This window comes from Tachypleus tridentatus, chromosome 2 (genome assembly GCF_004210375.1).
Source record: "Tachypleus tridentatus isolate NWPU-2018 chromosome 2, ASM421037v1, whole genome shotgun sequence".
NCBI lineage: Eukaryota > Metazoa > Arthropoda > Merostomata > Xiphosura > Limulidae > Tachypleus > Tachypleus tridentatus.
In genome coordinates, this window is record NC_134826.1 from 113286658 (window position 1) to 113309700 (window position 23043).

General features: G+C 29.4%; 1 long non-coding RNA gene across 1 annotated transcript; it reads right to left on the reverse strand.

The window, feature by feature from the left end:
- Positions 1-373: 373 nt before the first annotated feature.
- LOC143244869 (uncharacterized) lies at positions 374-22687 on the reverse strand. The gene is made up of 5 exons (XR_013025363.1): positions 22518-22687; positions 15573-15669; positions 14486-14638; positions 4965-5104; positions 374-727 (listed from the first exon to the last, which is right to left on the reverse strand). It is a non-coding gene; the product is annotated as an uncharacterized LOC143244869 (long non-coding RNA).
- Positions 22688-23043: the final 356 nt, after the last annotated feature.

The following is a 23043-nucleotide window of genomic DNA, read 5'->3' on the forward strand; positions in this document are numbered from 1 at the left end:
CCGCCCTTGAATCGGCGTTTTTACTAGTTTATTACAATTTATAAAGGCTTCAGAACATTACATTTTATCCAACGAAGGAATAATGTGTTAAATGTTACTCTATTAAATATATTATGAGTGGTATAGTAACATTTAAATTTATATAAAATTTAGTTAAAATTAGTCATCATAAAGGTTGTTTACAAAATGACGAATTTAATGTGTTGTTTTTTCTTCATTCTTGTTTGGGATAATTTAGGTTAGTTACTACAATTATTTTGTAGTTTCTCTCTAAATATAAATAAAAATACTGCTTTTATTGTTAGACCCGTGATGACAGAAAACTCTTGCACCATTACCCTTCAGACTTTTGCTATGTCATTAAATAAAATTATTTGTTTTCATTAGTATTCTTTTATTCCACAAAAATGTATTAAAATTAAAATACACTTTTTCAATAACATCGAACTACAATGCAAGTATTTTTGAACTTACTTCTTTTCTTTGGTTAGTGTAGAAAACAGTTGGACCTCTAAAGGATACACGCCATTTGGTAAAGTTGGTGACACATATATTAGTGTTGCCACTTTCCAATTCTAATGTTCTATTGTCCTTTAACTGAGCGACACAAATCATATCATATGTACCTTCCATCGTTTTTTTGCGAGAAATTCCATCTCATGTTAAACCGCACTGATGTAAAATGCAAACTGGACTTGAAACTCTCAACAGATAATGGTGGATATCCCTGCAAAAACGGGTTTTATACACTATTAAGCTTTTCTCAGCATAGAAACAAAAAAAAAATGCCAACTAAGCAATTAATACGTCTGAGTGAATTTTAGAAAATTCCATTTTGCTATTATGTTACGATTATAATAATCTGCAGAACTTAAAGTGTCTTCTTTTAATAGACTATTTATGTCATTCCTAAATGCACTACTAAAACAAGATATAATCTAAACGTTTTACCCTAGGTTGTATAACATCGATATTGAATGTCATAGAATATTAAGATCACTATAGACACCAATATCAATTATTGTCAAAACCAAACTGGCATCACCATTATATGTGCGTAATTTTCCTTGAAATTGGTCTTCGATCTAGTACAATCCAATCTACAAATACATAACTATCTTGTCAGTAGCTAAAATATGACATATAATTTGCTTGTGATCAAGATATGTGCACCATATATGGTTTAATCGTTATGTTTGTGACACCACTGATAATGTTTTTAAAAATTCATACCAGTGATCAATTAGCATAAATGCCACCTTATAGAATCATTATTTTAACTGTTTCAATACAGACTTGTAATTCATTTGTGTCGAAGAGCATTTGCATTATGGGCTATCAAAATGGTCTACATTTTTCAAGTGTCTGATCAGCTGTATTGTGGTCTAAAAGCCAGTACGCATTCTGTCAACCATACTGTAACTTTTTAATCACTTTGTTGTATTTAACCAACGTTTGCCTGACGTATTAGTCTACAAATATTAAAAGTGTCCAGATGTCTTCATTGCGTTTCTGGTATCTTTCATTACCGATTTAATAATTTTATACAACCTCCTCTTGTGTGCGTATTTGACGTACCCGCCATATTGAATAGTTCTTCCCTTTAATAGGGACAAAAACGAGCAAAGACAACATACAGGACATTTTTCACTTTTATATTTTAGTTATACATTTTCCCTAAGTTTTATAACGTACACACATACATGTTAAAACTAGAAAACAAAACAACCAATTTAACAGATTCGCACATCTACTAAATATCACAAGTAATATTTCAGTCATAGGCTTTCATCGTGTAGGTTATTAATAATCGATTGATACAAAAGAAATGTCGAAGGTCGTTGATACAATTTTATCATGTTTCTTTGAAGTTGTTGTTTTATTTGAGAATATAAAGCCCATAAGCTGGTGATTTTACTTTCTTCCCGTATTTAAAGTATTTACTTTTAGTTTGTTTACCCATGGAGATAATATCGCCGAATTATACATACCAGACGTATCTCCTAGTTATGAATTCACATCCATTTATTTCGTCTGTGATCAAATCCTAAAATATTTCAAGAACGTCTTGCCACCACAAAACATTGTGTACATTATCTACAATGTGCACATTTTAATGTAATCAGTTAGTAAAGATACTTCAAGATAGTGCCATACTCAACGACTTCTTTCATGAGTACTGTTATTTGGGGTTAATTTCTGCAAACTGTCATACAAAATATTTTGATGTTTTACAACCGTCTTAGAATACATCTCTAGAGGTGCTTACATGGATGTCTCAGCAACTGTCACACTAAAACAAAATGACTAGAATAATATTTCGTCGGTGATTTCTATGCATTGAATTCGAAAACCATTTTGCCCCTTGCAGTGCTTTCCAAGAGAAATTGAGCCCTAAAGTCTGGAACATACACTATATAAGAAAATTCCTCACCCTCCTTGCAAGTAAGCTAAAGAGGTCCAACTTTTAAAATAAGTGTTTCCTGGCTCGCAAATACAACATTCAATTACAATTTAAACATCTTTTGTCCAGGAAATATAATATTCTAATAGAGGCAAAATAATTCAGTAAATACCATTGACAATCAACCACATAAGTTATGTTCTTGTTAACCTTTACTCTGTTCCCCAAAAATTAATTGAATTTTACTTTTAACACTACTATTTCATACAAAATTGTTTGCGATTAAGCTCAAACTACATATAGCGTAGATGTGTTTTGCCTGCCACGGATAGCGAAGCTCGGTTTCTAGTATTGCAAGATATAACACTATACTACTGGGCATTTCTTGTTAAAATGATGTGTGATACATTTGAACAGTTTATTTACTATTGTCACTTGATGTGCTTGACGATGATCAGGTTTGCATTTAGTTTTTATGATTTGAAGTTACATGTTGCCTGTTATGATACTACTGGTAATACCTTTAAATTATTTTTACACGAGTCGCAAAAATCTAGGCAAAGTTCTACTAAAAATTATTTCATTATAATAATACTACGTTCTAAGTATTAAAAATTTGAATAATACTATTGTTTGATTTATAATAATAGAAAAGTTTCTAACTTTTCAATAATATTTGCTTTACAGTAAAATATAAATAATTAGATGTTCTCCAGCAGGGTCTCCAAAAAAAAAAAAGTGTTCTGTTTCAAGAGTAAATAAAGTAAAAATTAAAATTAATATATTTTTTACGCCCGGCATGGCCATGTGGTTAAGGCGCTCGACTCGCAATCTGAGGTTGCGAGTTCGAATCCACATTACACCAAACGTGCTGGCCCTTTAAGCCGTGGGAGCATTATAAAGTGACGGTCAATCCCACTATTAATTAGTACAAGAGTATCCCAAGAGTTGGCGGTGGGTGGTGATGCATAGTCGCTTTATATCTAGTCTTATACTGCTAAATTAAGGATGGCTAGTGCAGGTAACCCTCTTGTGGCTTTGTGCGAAACTCAAAAACACATTTTTATTTCTTGCTTTTAAAACTCGTATATCATGCTATGTTGCAGCCTATAGGGAGCATAATTGTTTTCGTTATTCTTAGCATGCGCACGTTTTACTGATATCACAACAGAACAAATAGCAAGGTTAATATTTCTTGTATGACGTCATTTTAGCGTTTACTGACTGACAGAAAACACAATATGTTTAGTGATGCGAGTAGTTAAAACATGTAACACCTCTAGGCATCCTTGAGCCCTGCATGAAATTACTTTTTGCTTTCTTTTGCATGTGTGATGTCATCCACTTCATGTTTAGACTTAACAAATGAGTAGGCCCGGCAAGGCCAGATGGTCAGAGCGCTCGAATCGTAATATGAAGGTCGAGGACTCGAATCTTCATCATGCTCACTCCTTCAGCCGTGAAGGCGTTATAATCTGATGGTCAATACCACAATTCGTTGATAAAAGAATAGCCCAAAAGTTGGAGGTGAGTGGTGAGGACTAGCTGCTTTTCTTCTAGCCATACACAGTTAAATTAGTGGTGATTATCGCAGCTAGTCCTCGTGTAGCTTTGCGCAAAATTAAACACAAACAAACAAATAACTGAGTGATCGCTTCCTTAATCTCCTGAAAACAAAATATTATGTGAATAAAATGTTATGTTATGAAAACGAAAGTTTTATTTTATTCTAATTGTGTTTTAAAATCCATATTTTATTATGGTATTTTTGCAATCTTTAGAGTTAATCAACATTAATAGAGCTTTCGTGTTTGTGCAAAGTCAAGAAATAAAACTACCATAAGCTCAACAGAGAAAGTATAACTAACCAACAACTTTGTTCTGTTCCAACTTGAAAAATTATTTTGTTACTAATATCACAAAAAATAATTCTATATATTATAAGGTTTCAGAATTAGCGAGATTAAATTTAACCGTTTATTAACATATGTCGTCTTGTCATGTTAAAAATAGCAGTTATGCAACAAACGATATAGGAGGCAAAACATTTATACCGCTTAAATTTATATCAATAATAAAAATTTGAATTATGCCTTAATTGTCTTGAACATGTATTTAGCTTTATTATATGAAATAAATTGAAAAGCTCTGTATGTTTTCCAGTCTATTTGTTATTAGTATCTTATATAGGATTATAATATCTAACGAAGAACTAATTATTATTGATTTCTCTTGGAGGTCTGTGAATTTAAAAACCTTATTAAGTACATTAATTCTACTGTAAAATGTTCTAGGTATACTAAAAATGTTAATTTAAAAATACATTTATTTTTACTTTGAATGTTTAATTTTCTAAATTAGGATGAGTTAATCTTCATCGAGTTATTTCTATTATATGGAAACATACATTCACCTCTATCTTTATATGGTTTTTACATGGTATCTAAAAGTATGGGTATAGTGGTTTGTTTTTGATATGGCTTAGTTATATTAGCTGAGATTAAAAAACAAAAATTATAGCAATCTCTTTATTTAACACAGTGCTACTAGTATTATTTACCTGGACTTGTCCTTGAAGCTTCAAATGGCATGCTAGAGATTCTATTTTGATATAATGACTTGGCCACACAGTCATGTCTAAATAGCCTTTAGTGTCACTAATGTCTAGAGTTGTGGGGCTCATCTTTAGAACCAAACAACCTAGAAAAAGAAGTCTTAATGGTACGATCAGTTATTACAGCTTAAAAATACGAAACTAATTTATTTACACACTACTTTTTTCCCAATCTGTGAAAAATTGACGATTTAGAGTCTTGTAAAAATACTAAAACCATCATGTGTACCCTTAGTCTTTAGTCATCGATCCTCATCACAAAATATCACCAGAGGACACTGGAACCTTATGACTATGCCATCAGAAACAATAAGACACATATGCTGACTGGATATCCCCTGACGAAGGGGTAGATTTTATGACGTCATAGACATAAGAGATATAGTTATAGTTATAGTTCGATGAAGTGTCACCAGATGCACATTTTCAGAATAACCAGAAAACAGAGAGAGATCATTGCTAGGTTTAACGCCATATTTTCACTAACACAAACTAGAGAGCATTTTATTAAGGACACATTACTAGGCCGCCATGACAGCGAGATATGACAATGGAAGCTGTCCAGAAATATTTAGCTAGTTTCACAAAGTAAAACCAGAGGATTCATTTGTATGATGCTGTGATAATCTCATCAATGTCTAGGTTTAATTATGTTACAAGTAAATCCATTATATTAAAATGACAAACTTACTGTTTCTCGAACTTGGCTTTGTGCTATCCATGTAGCTATGATTTTATTGTTCTTAACAAATTATTTCAATCCACTCATGCCACTTTATCATTTTAACTTCAGTTACGTTTTACAAAGGCAAACTGTGCTTATATAAGCAGATTGTGTTCATAAAGATTGTGTTTGTATAGATGGATGACTTTGTTAGGTGAATTGTGTTACTGAGTTTCTGTAGACAGATGGCCATACAAAGGCAGATAGCATTAAATAGGATTGCATACAGATTTAAACTCACAATCAATTACATACATTTTACAAAGGTGTTTCTAACCTTTTCTAGAACATAATGTTGGTTTCAAAATGTCCCATCTTATTTTTTATGTGCTTTTGTTTCTATAGGCCAATATTGTTACTAAAATATATCACTTACTACTATACAATTTTGTTAATACCTGATGTTTTTTTACAAATAAACAAGAAATCAAATTTTATTTTAATGTACTGATCGTAGTTTAGTTCCTGTATTTAAGCATATTTTTTTTAAATATTGTCCCGAAATAAAAAAGACTTATTTAAATATCATGGTCTTTCCTTAATTTGTCTTTATGCTATCTATATAGCTATGATTTTTATTGTTCTTGACAAAATTTATTTTCATTTACGTGCTTTTTCAAGTGTTTGTAAGGGCCAAAGATGCTATTAATACTAAGGATAGTGTTAGTTTATTCATGACAATTTTCCATAGTTTCACTTTCATAAATCAACGATACAACTATTATAATACATATAAGTTTTTATACATTATTTGAATGAGACAATAATAATTTACTTACTTTTATTGAATTAAAAAGGACACTTATTTAAAAATCAATGTATGACATAATTATATTACAACTAAGTATGATAAATGATGTTCTTATTTAAAATAACATTTAACATTAATTTCGTATTCTATACATTAAACTCTGTGATAAACCTCTTTCTCAAATTACGACTGCTGTTTGTTAGGATATCCAATGTTTGTCACGTAATCATTCATACAAATAGGGTGGGTACAGATGTCAAGTCAGCTGTTTATTAGGAAATGAAAAAGTTGTCTCATGGTCACGAATTACTGATGACAAGATTAGAAATTTTGATCTTGTTTTTGCATATACTATATAGGGCTTTTATATCTACAAATCATAAATTATTTTCTATACCTCTCAAAACTTCTTTTAACCTTATTATTTTTCCACGTAATCACAACTTGATCTACTATTATAATTCAAGAGATTATTTCAAAGATTTTGATACAATGTTTTGGTAACACTAATTATCGTTTCACTTAAAAATTATACAATTGAATGTACTTACATAAAACTCATGTATCATCATAGCCTAACATTCTATCATATCAGTAGAATTAACAAATATCATATATACGTTACAAAATTTAGATAAAGTATTATACTTTAACCATTACACCTTATAGATTCACCGGATTAACTTTCATAAACAATAATTTACATAACTCTATTGTTAACTGCAAACCCACGTTTCACAAGGAGAGATAGTTCTATATGATGGCATACATATTTCAAAATATATGTTTCTATATATAGATATATCTACACAATTACATGCATTGTATAAATGTTGATGGTGTTTTTATGAGAGTATAGCATTACTGTTATATGGCAAATGGTATTACTAGGCATACTGTGTGCAAAACGTCGTCAATGTTTGTATTTTAGAATACGTCCTAAGTACAACTAAAATTTTAATGAGGCAACTATTATACCATATCATACTTGCATGCTATCCATACCAAATTTTTTTTTTTACAAAACTTATTTCTCTACAAAACATTTCACTAAATAATTAGCTTTGCTTCTATATCTAATCATACTTTTATATTTCCTGACTTTTTCCTTTTCATCAGTTCTTGAAAGTGACACTTATTTTTATATTTATCTCTGTAATTGAATATAATTTAAATGATACATATGTAAATAACAATTAGTGTTGTTACTAATTTGTTTAGAGGTTTCCTGCTAACTACTTACAGTCTACACGTTTTTGATTTCTTTCAGCATATTCCTGACATGAACTATTTGTTTCTTATTCAAAATCACCAGCTTAATAAACTTTGGTTTTCGAAAATAAAAGAAGTAAAACCTCAACTTTAAAAAGCTTTTGACCTTTTGTGTATACTAAAGAAAATAACACTTCCATTTGAATGTATAACACTCTACTAACTCAGAGCTTTACTAAAAGTAGAGGGTAATCAATATAGCAAAATTATTGTGTGAAAACAAAAGCTTAGTTTTTCGATTAGTAGACGTTAGTCGCAAAATTAGAGAATTTGATCAGGAATGTTATAGATTTCGAACATTACAAACCGTTCAACTCTAGTGAGTTTACTTCGGTTGTTGCTATTTTTACGAGGACATTAAATATATTTACAGGAAGCAGTGAACTTATAACCGGTGTGAGGCTAGTCAAGGAAAGCATCGTTAGCTCAAGCAAGATGCAACAATGTCAACTCGGATTTATTTATCTCAAGGCAATTGATATGAGTACTAGCACTATTAATAATAAAGCAGAGAATAACGTTGTTCTCTGCTTTATTATCAAAAGTGTTAATACCCATACCAGCCGTCTCTGGATACATTTTTATTTCAAGTGGGTTTCTCATCATCACAAGCAACTAGGATTTAATTTGCTCATAGTAGACTTGGATCGTCGATAAAATATTAAGTTCTAGACCGAATACAAGACCCTGTATTGTCTTTAAGTTTGTTAAACTGTTGTATATAAACCATTATTTGTAATAAATATTAGTAATAATCGTTCTTTTAAAATGTATTGTTTTATGTTTGTACATTAAAATATATTTGTGTCAAAAAAGGAAATTGTGTGTATCAATTTTGTGTGAAGCTTAAATTAAAATTTCTAGTTATTTGAGATAGTAATACGTTAACATACGTAATATAATAAATTGAAGACTCGTCCAAAATCAATTATAATACGTAGCTCATTATACTTAATAATGAAATAAGTGGTTGAAGCTCCACACAATCATATAGGCTCTACAAAAATTCAAATACAGTAGATTATAAATCTAATGTTCATCCTAATTTAACTAGATCTTTTATACTTCACTTAATATTATACCTTAGTACATGTAGTTCTTTCACTTTACATAGTGATACCAATCACTTAGAGTTTTCGCCATATTATATTTCTTAATATTTGATGAGAAATTTAAGTTAGCATACAATTTTTGTATATGTTCTAACGAATATTGTGTTCAAAGTTCAGACTCTGTCAATAAGATTAAAACAGCTCGTAAATGAAACGTCGATTAAGTTCTAATTTAAATATTTATGATATTTATTTAGAGTTAAAACAGCATATAAGATGTATGAGATTTATGACTTAGTTATACAATACAACAAACTGAATGACTAAAAATGATTTAATTCTTCTTTTAATAACTACTTAAACATGGGGAATATACGGAATTTCATTATAAATTTGAATGGTAATGTTGCCCGGCATGTCACATGTTCCCCTCCCAGCCACGGTCAATCCCAATTCGTTGGTGAGTAGTTGGCGGTGGGTGGTGATGACTATGCCTTCCCTCTATAACGTTTCAGATAAAGTAACAAAACAAAATCAAAAGTAACACATGACGTTAGTTCATTCTAATTATTATTTTGAATATTTTATGCTATATGTTTCAAAAGTGACAAGTAACTGGAAAGAGTGTTGCTATATATTAGACGAAGTTTCTAAGTGCTGTATGTAGAAGTTATTAACAGTTACGATTTACCTTACAGCAACGATAGGTTTCTTTTATGACACATTTAAAACCAACGACAGGACGAAGGTATTGTTTGAATAAGCATTTCCATTAAGGTTTATTACAATGACATCCAATATTATAACAGTTACACAAGAGTATGCTAAATTTGAAAAATATCTCTGAAAACACCAACCAGTGTGTTGGAATCCCTCTTTGTCAAAAACATTTGCCATGTATTATTTCACAAACTTTACAACAGTCTGTGTTAACATCACAAATACCCATGTCACATATCCAAATAGGTTTATTTATTTCCTTGTTTTGGAAATTCGTACAAAGCTAAATGAGGTTATTTCTGCTAGCTATCCCTAATTTAGCAGTGTATGTCTAGAGGAAAGGCAGCTAGTCATCACCACTCACCGTCAATACTTGGGATACTCTTTTACCAACGAATAGTGGGATTGACCGCCACTTTATATCGCACCCACTGCTGAAAGGCGAGAATGTTTGGTGTGTCTGAATAGGTTTATATTGGACGTAGTACAGTGCAAAAAGCATACAATAAATGTACGCTAATGAAATACCAAGGTATAGACTATTCCGAATACCTGTTTAATGTTTTATGAAATGAAGGAACGATGTTTTATAACATTCAAATTCAGTTACATACTAAAGTTCTAGTTAAGTTAAAGTATGGCGAACATTAAATTTATAATCTATTATTTTTAATGTATGTCGAAATTTTATCATTATGTATGATTTTAGTCATTTATTTTCATTATGAAGTATAACGTATATGCATAAATAGCGAAAATCTATTACAATTGACTTGTTAATTTTTTGTTCTCACAATTTTTTCTGCTATACTGATCACTTCCTCCTTTAATAAAACTGTGATCTACTTTCAAACGAAATAAACATCATCTGTTTTAGCAAACACAAAAGATCAAAATATTTCTAAATGTGATTTTCTGCTGGTAACATACTTAGATGGTTTTCAACCCGAGCAAACCTCAAGTTTAAAGTAGATTTGTGATCATCTACAAGAAGCAAAGGTTTTATGGAAAGTAGGTGCACAACAATGTGAACGCTAATTCAGTTTCACGCTATTTAAATTCGTAATATGTAACATAATTAATTGTATATTCGTCCGAGCTACATTGCAATATGTAACATAAGTAAAATATAATACAAATACTATAAAACGATAATATTGGGATGTCATTTAATGATTTTAATTAAATATTTACTTCTTTATAAATTTATACTTTTGGAGTTGAAAACATTATTTTTTCATTACATGCAAATACCAAACAATACTAACCAAATAGGTAAATATACATTTATAAATTGTTTTTCAATCATTTACTTTATTAAGTATCTGAATTACTTAAAATATTTAGAGTATCAACTGTACTCATAAAATCCAATAAAAAAATTAAATTTGTTTCTCACACACTTTTAAAAGGATTCTAAAATCTGTGTCTAAGTGCTTCGGGAAATGATTCATAGTATAATTTTACAGAAGAACTCTTCAAAACAATTAAAAAGAGAAAGTTTCATAACAAAATAGGTGCATTTGAATGAAATCAATACATTCGATAAGATAAAAATACTAAAAATTATCACCATTCTATATATTCTTAAAATGATTATATTACACATATGAAAATAGTATTAAAATAGTACGTAATGTGAGGTCGTGGCTAATAGAAAGTACATTGTACAAACATCTTAGCCTAAATATATATTATTAATTGATTTTGCATGTATAAAATAATTTACTAAGTAATAACTGTACTTGGTAATCGTATATAAACTACAAGCCATGACAACAAGAATAAATAACTAAACAAAATATAATACATCTTATTTCATTGGCATAACCATTCAGAAATAGCTGTGTTTATCTAATATCTAAATTCACATTTTATTTGTTCTTGTTAAAAATGTTGAATATTTAAAATGTACACACATTTATGGGTATTAACTCATGTTTTGTATAATAAAAATGTCTAAAGCACTTAGAATTTAACTCACAATATTCTTAAAGAGTGGAATGGCTTTGCATAGGTTACACTGTAAACAAATTAATTAGAGTTTAAAACATTGCAGTGCGAAATATTCAGGCACTGAACTACACTTAAGCCTTAGAGAGTTTACTTTTTTTTCTTTCTCTGGTGTTAAAATACCTATGTACAATATAAGAAAAGCATTCAAATATTCCTAACTTACTGTTTACAATTTTAACTTTGGAATGTGGTAAATATTCTCTTATTAGAAAGTTGACAACTAAGTTTAGACAAGATTAAATAAATAAAATTAAAATAACTACTAATAAAATGTATGATTACTAATAATAATATTCTTAGTACACATTTTAAAGAATATTGGGATATATTCATTTTAATATAAAAGTGTTTGATCTGTTCTACGTCAAACGCTAACATACAAGAAACCCATCTGAATGTCTTGGAAACTTGTTTGGTTTGGTAATAAGCGCCTCAGTTAGTCTCAGAAAATGATTAAGTTTAAAAGTATTTGAAAAATGTGGTATACATCAATAGCGAAAACTAGATTAGCAAACTTCAGAAGGTTGTGTTTGTAGATTTTATATGTAACGGATTTACTAATATATATATATATGTATATATTTATTTATTTTAGTATCGATATTTGTTTTAGTTAAATATATATTTATAAATGTGTGTAACTTATACTGTTAAACGTGTATTGCGAAATTCTCGTCTACTCACTAAATTTGTAGAAAATTCTCGAGCGTAAGAATTAACAATGCACATATGTATGTAAATAATAACACTTTTGTCTTAGCTGAAATTTCTAGTAAATCTCCTTTCGAGCTTATCAAAGGTAACCAACACAACGCGAGAGAAGGTTTTGCATTGTTGGTTTGCTACAGTTAGTATACTATAAACCTCAGAAACTATAATTGTGATGAATGCTTAACAATCGAGAAACTACATGTTTTTGACCAGAAATGATAATGAATTTCGAACATTATAAACTCCTTATCTTCGGAAGTTAGTATTTTGACGAGTTGTTACATATTACAATTTATCCAGGATGAGTCTCCAATGTATTATGTTACGTATATTAATATATTACTATTTCAAATAACCGGAATTTGAATTTCGAAGTTAATTAACTCTTAATATGTATCAAATTTATGATATTTGTCAACAGGATTGTTCACACATTTTCCTTTTTTAACACAAATATAAGTTATTACTAACTAGCCATTAAGTTAACCGTACCGATATCAATTTGAAACTAATTCGTGAACCGTTAACAAGATATTCAGTTCCAGAGCAGATAAGAGACTCAACATTCTTTATAAATTTGTAAACTTTTTGTATATAAATCATTACTTGTGATACTTATTTACAATAACCGTTATTATAAGTTGTATTACTCTTTGTAGGTTAAAATATATTTGTCAAAAAGAGAATTGTGTGTCTCACTATTGTTGACAAACATCATGAATTTGATACATCTCTTTATTTAATTAATGTCTAAACTAAACTTAATATTTAATTGAGTTTTAGGCTATTTGATATCGCAATACCTAACATAAATTATAGACTCGTCAGAGTTGAATTTCAATACGTAAAATAGTTAGAATATAAAATGGAAATTATAGGGCGATAATATATTTATGAACTTGGTTATTTAATTTAAATTATTTAATCTTTTGAACTATAAGCTTAGATTAGACTTTTGAAAATGATTTTAGAAATGTTATTGACCGAGATGGCACAATCTCCTAATCTAGTTTCGCTGTTCAGTTGAACTTATATCTAAATTTTAACACACATTTAAATTCCCTTTTTAATTTACGAATCACAGTAAAAATATTGTATTGTAGGAAACTAAAGTAAAATATTTGAATATTTAATTACAAGTTATTTTGCGTTTTACATAGAATTGAATGGTACAGCAATAATTATATTACTTGATATTGAATATACGAGAAAACACTGTTCAAATTTGCTAAGCATTTTTCCTTTGTCGGAATAATAACCGAAAGCAGTAATTTTGTACTTTTAAACATAGCATAAAGCTACGAAAGTAAAAATTCAGCTGTTTGTTCGTGTGAGAGAAACCACATTGGGCTATCCACTGTTTCTACTGCGGGAAATATAAAGCGGAAATTTGATGTTGTTACCCTGTAAACTCACTACTCTCCCACAGGGAGACTACAAACATGTAATTAAACATTGTTTATGTAACTTAACTTATTATCAGGTAAGCACACAATTCCGTGGAAAGTAATCTAACACAAAATTTAGCTTAACTATTAAGGAACAACATGCTTATATGGATACACGTTTCGACAGTTTCATGCGTTTCCCAATTTTCTAGCCCAATGTTTGTTTGTCAAAAAGTTAATATATAGTTAAGTAACCTTATTTGCAGAATTTTGAAAACAGTTTCGAAAGCATTTGATTTCAAGAGATTCTGATGGATTTTGTATAGTAGAACGTGCCTCTTTTCTATATACATTTGTATCATTAATCTTGTAATTTCATTTTTAAAACACCTATTCCAAAATGAAAACTTTAAATAATTTTTTAAACACAGTTAATTACTTTAACTAGATTAAAAGTATCTTTATACTGAGTAATATAAGTGCTGTTCATGGAATACAGAACAAATGGAACCTAGGAAATTGTTATGGTTAGAATGCAATTCTTAAAAATTTAAACATCCTTATTTTTGCACTATAGAAAATCAAAAATAAAACCAGTTTCGTAATACGGAAGATACAATCATTCAATGGAAACATTATAGACATCATGAGGTCTCTATATAAAAGTATAAAATAGAATGCTAGATAGATTTATGCTTATCTGGAGAAGGAAGTTTTTTAACTATAAGAAATGACAACATTTGCAGATTTGAATAACTTATTTTTTATTTTACTTTCTGGTTAATATAAGTAATATTTAGAGCTACATTTAGATCAATAAATCGTTTCCTTACTTTTTTCTGGTGGCACGCAATGACCACATTGGTCTATTATCCATCCGCTGTATGGCTTTTGATCACAACCAGTCTAAGTTACTGCAATCTCCGCAGTTATTTATACCGTAACCAGCAGTTTTATTAGTTTGTCCTTCAACACAGTGTCCGCACCTAGGTTAAATGGCAGTTAAAAGAACAAAGAAATAATAAAACTAACCAATTATTATAGTGTTGTCTTTGAAATGTCTTGAAATATTATTATTAGTTTTATTCTGAAAGAGAGGAGTAAGCCATAAATACATTTATTTACAGATACATTTTATTTAAGAATGAACTCTACCAAAATGCACAATATTCTCACAGATAAATCACACACATTGATAAGTTTATAACTGTTTTTTTATCGTTCAGCCTCCACTAATTCGATGATTTTGTATTGTGTGAGTTTTTAAAAGATACACAAGGATAACGTTGTAAGCGATTTTGTGACTATGTTTTAAGTACGTCTATGGATAAAATTGCAAAACTGTATTGTGAAACGTATTCTCTGAGCTAGAATATAGAACGATTCAGAACAAAACTATCACAATAGTATAGTTATTAAGTAAATATCACCTGTTAATAAACGATGAACTGCTCAGACTCTTGTCACATCTCAGAAGAGCTTCAGGCAAGGTGAAATATTTAAAAGGAAACGCAACCGAAACAAAAAATAGCAACAATTAAATGGAATTTATCTTAAAACCATTACTCTTGAAACTGCAAAAAATCAAAACATATAAAAGCATTAAATAAAATCTTTAATATTATGTTATTTAACTCGTTACTTTAAAACCTATGTGTTGTGTAGCTGTTTATTTTTGTGTTTATTTATTGGTTTGATTCTTTGCATAAGTCGCAAAGTAACAACAACTAATATTAGCGTTTGCGTTTAATGTTAACCTATCAATCAGAATAGTATTAATGGACAGCTACATAGACAATACATAGACTTAGATAACATAAGTATATACATTTTTACACAAATCATTTAACTTACGTTTCAATTCATACATAGAGAAATTATCTCAAGAACAACATCTGTAAAGAATTGTATTGAACTTACCGTCTATCAGGTTTAAGAGATGCTATATGTAAGTAATCATCATAATTTGAAAGAACAGTTTGATTGCCAGCAAATAAATCGTCATCAGCCTTGTAATCTAAAGAGATTTTAAAGGATTTTAAATAATAGAATCCAAAACTTTTGTTTATTCATTAATTAGCATATTTACTGTATGTAATTTGATGTATAGTTGTTTCGCATTTTATCAAAACAAGACTTGGCAGGAAGATTTTGGATGGCCAGAGAGATATCATTATTCATAAGAGGGGCTAAAATGCATCCAAAAGATTATCCCTACGTGATGACAGCTTAAGAGTAGATTTGCATAGTTGTTGAAGTCAAATCTACCATTATATTTTGCATTCCTGTTTGAAACTCTTTTAATAACCTAACTCAAAACCTAGTGAATAAACTTGTCTAACTTAGTCAGGTACCATGAGTGGGTGTTATGAAAGAATAGTTTATGATTAAAGACTCCCTTGAAATGGCCCAAAAGTGATTTGGGATAAAAGAAAAAGTTGATTGGAAAGCTGGAGCTTCTTTGGATTGTGATGGGGAATTTGAATTCTACAGTGGAGAAGCATTATATTTTATGTTAATCCTACAACCATCTGAGGTTGTTCTTTGTCAACTTAGTTACCAATTTATCAGTCATGAACAAACCACCAAGTTATATACTTTTGACGTACAATGCAGGAAATAGATGATTTATTTTTTTAAAAACTCTTTAATTTTGGAAATACAGTCAGTTTAAAAACTACACTTTTATAGATAGTTCAACTTTAAACTTCCAATATAATTCATGTTCTTAGTTAATTAATTACTTTTAATATTGAAACATCAATTCAAAGTTAATATTAAGTCTGTTTCTGACCATATGAGTAGTTGATTAGTAGAACAGCAGAGAGACAGAAAGATGTTGCTAGGCACGGCATCATAGTTACAAGAAGTAGAACCAGCGCAAGCTGGTGTCATGACAGGTGGGTATTATCATAAGAACATAAGGTGTCCAGAAAGTACTGGACATGAGCATAATGATCTCATTGTAGAGTGTCTAAATACGTTATCAGTTTTTAGATTTAATTTTGTTAGAGATAAAACCATTATTTTAATGACAAACTATTTCACACTAGTTTGGCTTTATGCTCTGTATATAAGTATCTTTATGCTCTGTATATAAGTATCTTTATGCTCTGTATATAAGTATATTCTTGACAAGATATTTAATTTAAAAAATATTACTTAATATTTTAACTTACATAGGGTTCGCAAAGGTGGGTGGTGTTTCTGTAGGCAAATAGTGTTACTGTAAACAGATAATACTACCAGATGGATCATGTTACTATGGTTTTCTAAATAAATGGGCTTACTAGGCATAGTGTTAATTTTTCAATGCCATTTTATAAAGAAAAAGTTTAATATATTTATAATTGTGGAAATCATTATTAATAGTAGTTTTTGTGTATACACTTTAAAAGGTGGATTATGTTAAGAAAAATAATGTTTATAGAGAAGTTTGATGTTGCCAGGCAGATTGTGATATTAAAGATATTTATAGGCAGATGTTATTAGGTGTGTGTCTTACAAAGGCAGATAAGGTTTAACAGGTTTCCATACTTCCATAGGACAGCATGCAGGTTTCAACATGTTTCATTTACTGAGGTTTCTGTAGAACAATAGTGTTACACATATGTTTTTTACTGATACTGAAATAAACAGTCAGTTTTGTTTTAACACACTGTGGTGATTGTAGTTTGTTTCTATATTTAATAATACCTTTTACAATGACTGCCCTGAAAAGGATGCTTAATTAAACATAATGAAATAATTTAACATAAAATCATATAATTTTACTAGACTGTCTTTATGCTAGCTATATAATTGTGATTTTTATTGTTTTTGATAAAATATACCATTTCACAAATTCATCTCTTGAAAGTTTTCATAATGTATTTTTCACAGTGTTTTTAAGAAGTAAAGAACCTACCAATTACAAGGTTTTACTGAGGATAGCATTATTTTAAAAAGGCAAATTTTCTATTGTTTTGTGTGATTTTAACATATCTGAGACTTCAATTTCAAAAATAAAACTATTACTTCAACAAGATAACTGTTATAACATATTAGTTTATACATATTATCTATTATAAGTATATATTCACATTTAAGGTGTCTTATAGTGCCTTGTTTAAACCATATTGTTATGTTAACCCTCTATGTATGATATCATTTTGCAACTATTAAATATAAAAACCAGATATTCTATATGCTTATATTTTAAATCTTATGTGCATTTAAAGTTATTAATTTTCCTGACACATTTTTCACAAATTAACAACATTGTAAACGGACATTTAGTTATATATAAAGTGATTACTTCAGTATTTTCCTTACAAATATTTTGAAACAACGTTTTTCTAACATGAATTATACAATTCAGTGTCTTATATAAAACTTATGTATTTTTGTAACCCAATATGCTATCATATAATTAAACTTAAGTATTATGCGTGCTTAAAACTTCTGGTACAATAATATACTAAAAATATCATAGCTTATAATTTTAATGAATTAGCTTTCATACAAATTGCATTCATTTCATTCTTTGTTCATTCCAATTCTGTATGTAAGATTTTACACACTTTATAAATGATAGTGAACAATACTTGTACTTTAAAACAGCTAGCCAAAAGTTAAATATAATTACCTCATGTTATAGTTTTCGTTGGTGTTTCAGATGACGAATATATAATCGATAACATATAATATTCAATGTTCCTATATATCAGATGAATTATTACATAGCAAAGTTAAGTTCATTGACAGTTATACGATAAATGTCAGTTTTGAGTTGTCTAAATCTATTGTAACACATTGTTTCTACTTATGCATGTACAATATATTTCATATTGAAAATAAATAATTCAAACTGTATTTACTTGTATATTTTCTACGTAAATTTAATATAAACTACACTTTAACTAGAGTTTCTTTATATCACTGTAAGTCAGTAAACAAAACACAAGTGAAGTGTATCAAATTTACAATTTCATTGTACATTATCATGAATTATATTTCTATATAGAATGGCGACAGAGTTAGATGTTTCTGAATAGTGTTGATACGCTTTGTTACAAGCTCAGATGTATCCTAATTTTCAATACCTGTGTACAAGAAACAGTTTGATATTTAGTTAAATCTGAGTCACTCATGAAAGATAAATACCCTGTCAATTTCATCGCTAATAATCAGTCTGATGCTGTTATGACACTTGGGAGAAAGAATGATGAACTAGCTATTAAATGTAAATATACCATAACATGTATTTCTTTGCTTATAAATCTAATTTTTCTTTCTTTGGCATTGTAATGTTTGTTTTCAAACGTAATTATGTATTATATTTTAGTCTCTTAAAAAGTAAATAAATGCTGCTTAGATTAATGAAATGACAAAACAAACAAATCCAGCAGTGAAGAAAAACAATTGAAATGGAAAAACGGCAGTTAGGTTCAGCTACTATTATACAACATGAAGGAGTATCTGCATTTTATCATGTCACTGCACATGAGACTTCTTGCCCTGTATCAGAGCTCAAAGTATCAATTATAAATGTACCTATATCAGTCATTTATGTTGTATCATTTGTTACGGTGATTAACTTTAGGTACAACCGACCGACGAGTTCATGTACTAGGCGAAGGGTTCCGTCAACGACACGCACCACCGTTATTTTCTCCTTGTTGAAGATTCCAGCAATCACAGTAACTGTCTACATTTTAAGGATGCTTATTGTGGTCCACCTAAAATCTTGGCGTGACACCACGCGGTTGTAAACAAACACTGGTCCCTGGGACACTTCCATAACACATGTAATCTAGACTAAAAATATATGTTATTTTGTGACTCTGCAAACTATGTAAAGGAAACTACATTATCTTGTGAATAAAATATTTGTCAAAAATTTTAAAGGCTGCCATCCAACAATGGTATCTTATTTTTCTTTTTTTCCTATGATATTATTATATTAAACAATAGTAAGAATATTAACTTAAAAAACATGGTCTTTAAATGATGGTCTCTTTGGTGAATGCATAATATGCTTTTTATGTCAATTTATGTGAATACGCTTTATAAACTGACTTCATTTAATGAATGAATATGTCTTCTCTTGTAGATCTTATCTTTTACCGTGAGGTCACAAAACTTCTAAGTATATCATTATATTTAATTGTTTGTTTGTTTTTGAATTTCGCGCAAAGCTACTCAAGATCCATCTGCGCTAGCCGTCCCTAATTTAGCAGCATAAGACTAGAGGGAAGGCAGCTTGTCATTACCACCCACCGCCAACTCTTGGGCCACTGTTTTACAAACGAATAGTATGATTATAATGTCCCCATGGCTGAAAGGGCAACCATGTTTAGTGCGACCGGGATTCAAACCCGCGACCCTCAGATTACGAGTCGAAGGCCTTAACCCACCTGGCCATGCCGGGCCTCATTATACAAAAAATCATCTACTTAAATATTTATAGTATTTATTGTTCCAATGTAACAGTGATGTAACAAAGTTTTTAGGACCTTCTCCGTTCTTTACATCTTACAAACACCACAATAAATATTCTGATTTGTCATAAATGGGATAAAATATATTAGTTTTTTCATTACGTGATAGAAAACTTGTTGTTTCTCAATCAGCAGTCATTGATATACATATGACTAATCAACAAAAGTCATTAAGATAACCTCACTGACTAGAAAATGTACAAGACGTGCACACTAACAAAAATGTACCAGACTTATATGATAGCTCATTTAATTTTGAGAGTCCAGTATTTTACAATCTATATATATTTCAGTTTGTATTATTTGTAAATATCAAAGAATATTGAGCTATCAGCCTGTAAATTTTCCTTGAACTTTAGACTATTTGTAGTAGATTGGTATTAAAAAATAAGATATATGTTATCTTGTAGCCAAGCTTGTGAACGATATTAAGAAACAGATAACTATGTCAACATCCAAGTACCTACAAATATATTTCTTTGCATTGTATTGTCAGATTGTAAGTCTCATACATTTCCACATGTTTATTATTTACTGATTTTTGAATTCAGTGATATACAGAAACTACAGTTAAAGTATAGTTAACATTAACAAATATGCATAAAATATATCAGTATTTAAAGTTTGAACTGTTTATTTTCAATATGAAATATACTTTAAAAACACGGATAGCGAAAATGTATTAGAGTAAAACATGGTCAACTCAGAACTGAGATTTGTCATATGCCTGGTAATGAGCTTGATCTGTTCTATTGATATGCACTATTTTGCCTAATGTTTAGGAAAACTGGTTATTATGTATTACTCTGGTATTACTTGAAAATCTATAACAGTTAATTATATTTTCTAAGTATAAAACATCGATGAAAATTATAATGTGAGATAATTAAAATAATAATTAAACTGAACTTTTGACTGACTGTTGTAAATTATCTGTTTACAATGTATGTAAATTATACATACTGAATTTAAACAAACAAATGGAATATGGACGTAATTTGTTTGAAAGCTAATCGTATAAAACTGTACACTTTGATGTTTATAGTATATTAGTGTATCTAAAGTTTAGTTTAGTGTATATGATACATGTAAAGTTTACTTACATTATAACATATTTGTTATGAGGTAATGTGCCATTTATATAAAAACACTGAAATGTATAATTCGTGTTACCAAAGCATTCTTTCAAAATCTTTGAAATAGTTACTTGATTTATGATAAGAGGCCATTTTTTATTTTGATTATGTTTCTTTGTGCAAAATAATTGGAAAACTAATATTCCCTAACAAACAGCATTCTTGACGTCAGATACAGGTTTATTTCAAAGACATGAATTTTTCGTTGTATTGATCTTGAAGTGAATGGTAATTTTTGCTATTTCAAATGGACACTTATAGAAAAGTTAAACGGTAAGTCGATCATTTATTATCTTTAATTATAGCAAAATGATATCAACGAAATCATAGTGGTAATATAACAATATGAATTAAACCGAACATTATAACATTTATTATATTTGAATATATACCTATAAAGTGAAATTATATGTTAAATTATATATAGGATTAAGTAAGCTTCTCTTTGAGGATAATAAGAGTGGGTAAAGTAAATTATAAGTAATAATAACTGCCTTATTCAAGTAATGGATAATATATATAGGAAATTATATATGTTGTAATGGTTCCATCATTCAAATAAGGTTTTACTTCTGAAAATGAAACAAAAGCTTTGTTGAAATCGTACAAAACAATGGAAAATAAGTCTGCCTAAAGTAAGACCATCTTCAACCCACAGATACGCTGTACAAATTACATAAACGCAAACTCGCAGTAAACATGTGTGAAAAGACATATTTTGTCAAAATTAATAAAAATTATAATTGTATGGATGGCATAAAAATAAAATAGTGAAAGTGGAAGCTTCTATATTACATTTTTGTATAACTGCTTATATATAGAAACAAACTATAATAATTATGTTTAAACAAAATTGGTTATATATTTAATCTCAATAACTAATGTTAGGCAGGAAAAAACTTTTCACCACTAAGTTAAATGTGTTAGTAACACTCCCATCATATAGAAACACAAGTGAATGAAAAGTAAGATGAAACGTTGAAACATTTATGGTATACTATGGAAGTGTCAAAGATCTTTGTAAGATGTATAAAATTAAATTTCAGCTGAAATCTGTATGCAGTCCTATTGATTGTATAGAAACACTGTCTACCTTTATAAAACATACATACAAACACCGTCATTGGTTATTTTGTCAGTTTTTATAAGATATATTTAATATTCTTCTTATAAATCAAAAGTTAAAAATCAACGTTATGAAGTAAGACCACAGTAATAAAATCCATCTAGTAGCATAATCTACTTACAGTGACACTATTAGCCTGCAGAAATACCACATGTCTTTCTACATCTTATGCCCGTCAAAACATTAAATGACGTGTGTAAAATTGATTTTTTTGTCAAGAACAAAGTTATATAGATAACATAAAGCCAAGCTGGTGAAATACTTGCAACATTTAGTCTTTAACATTGATGATGTATTGAGACACTCTACGATAAGATCATCATTGCAGCCTAGCAATACACGTTTTGGACAGTTTTCATTATCATGACAACACCCGCACTCTGTTTCTATTTTGTGGGATACTTTCTCTGTCTTCCACCTGTTCTAACAACGCGCTCTTTGGTAACACTTCGTGGAAGTATAATGTTATCATCTCTAGTGTCTATGACATAAACGTTTTTAACACTTGATTATGACGCAAGAGAGCCCGGGTGGTTAGGGCATTCAAATCATAGTTGAAGGATCACGGGATCGAAACCATGTTCCATCAAACAGGTGTGCCCTTTTAGCCGTGGAGGTGTTATAATGTTATGGTCAATCCCTCTATT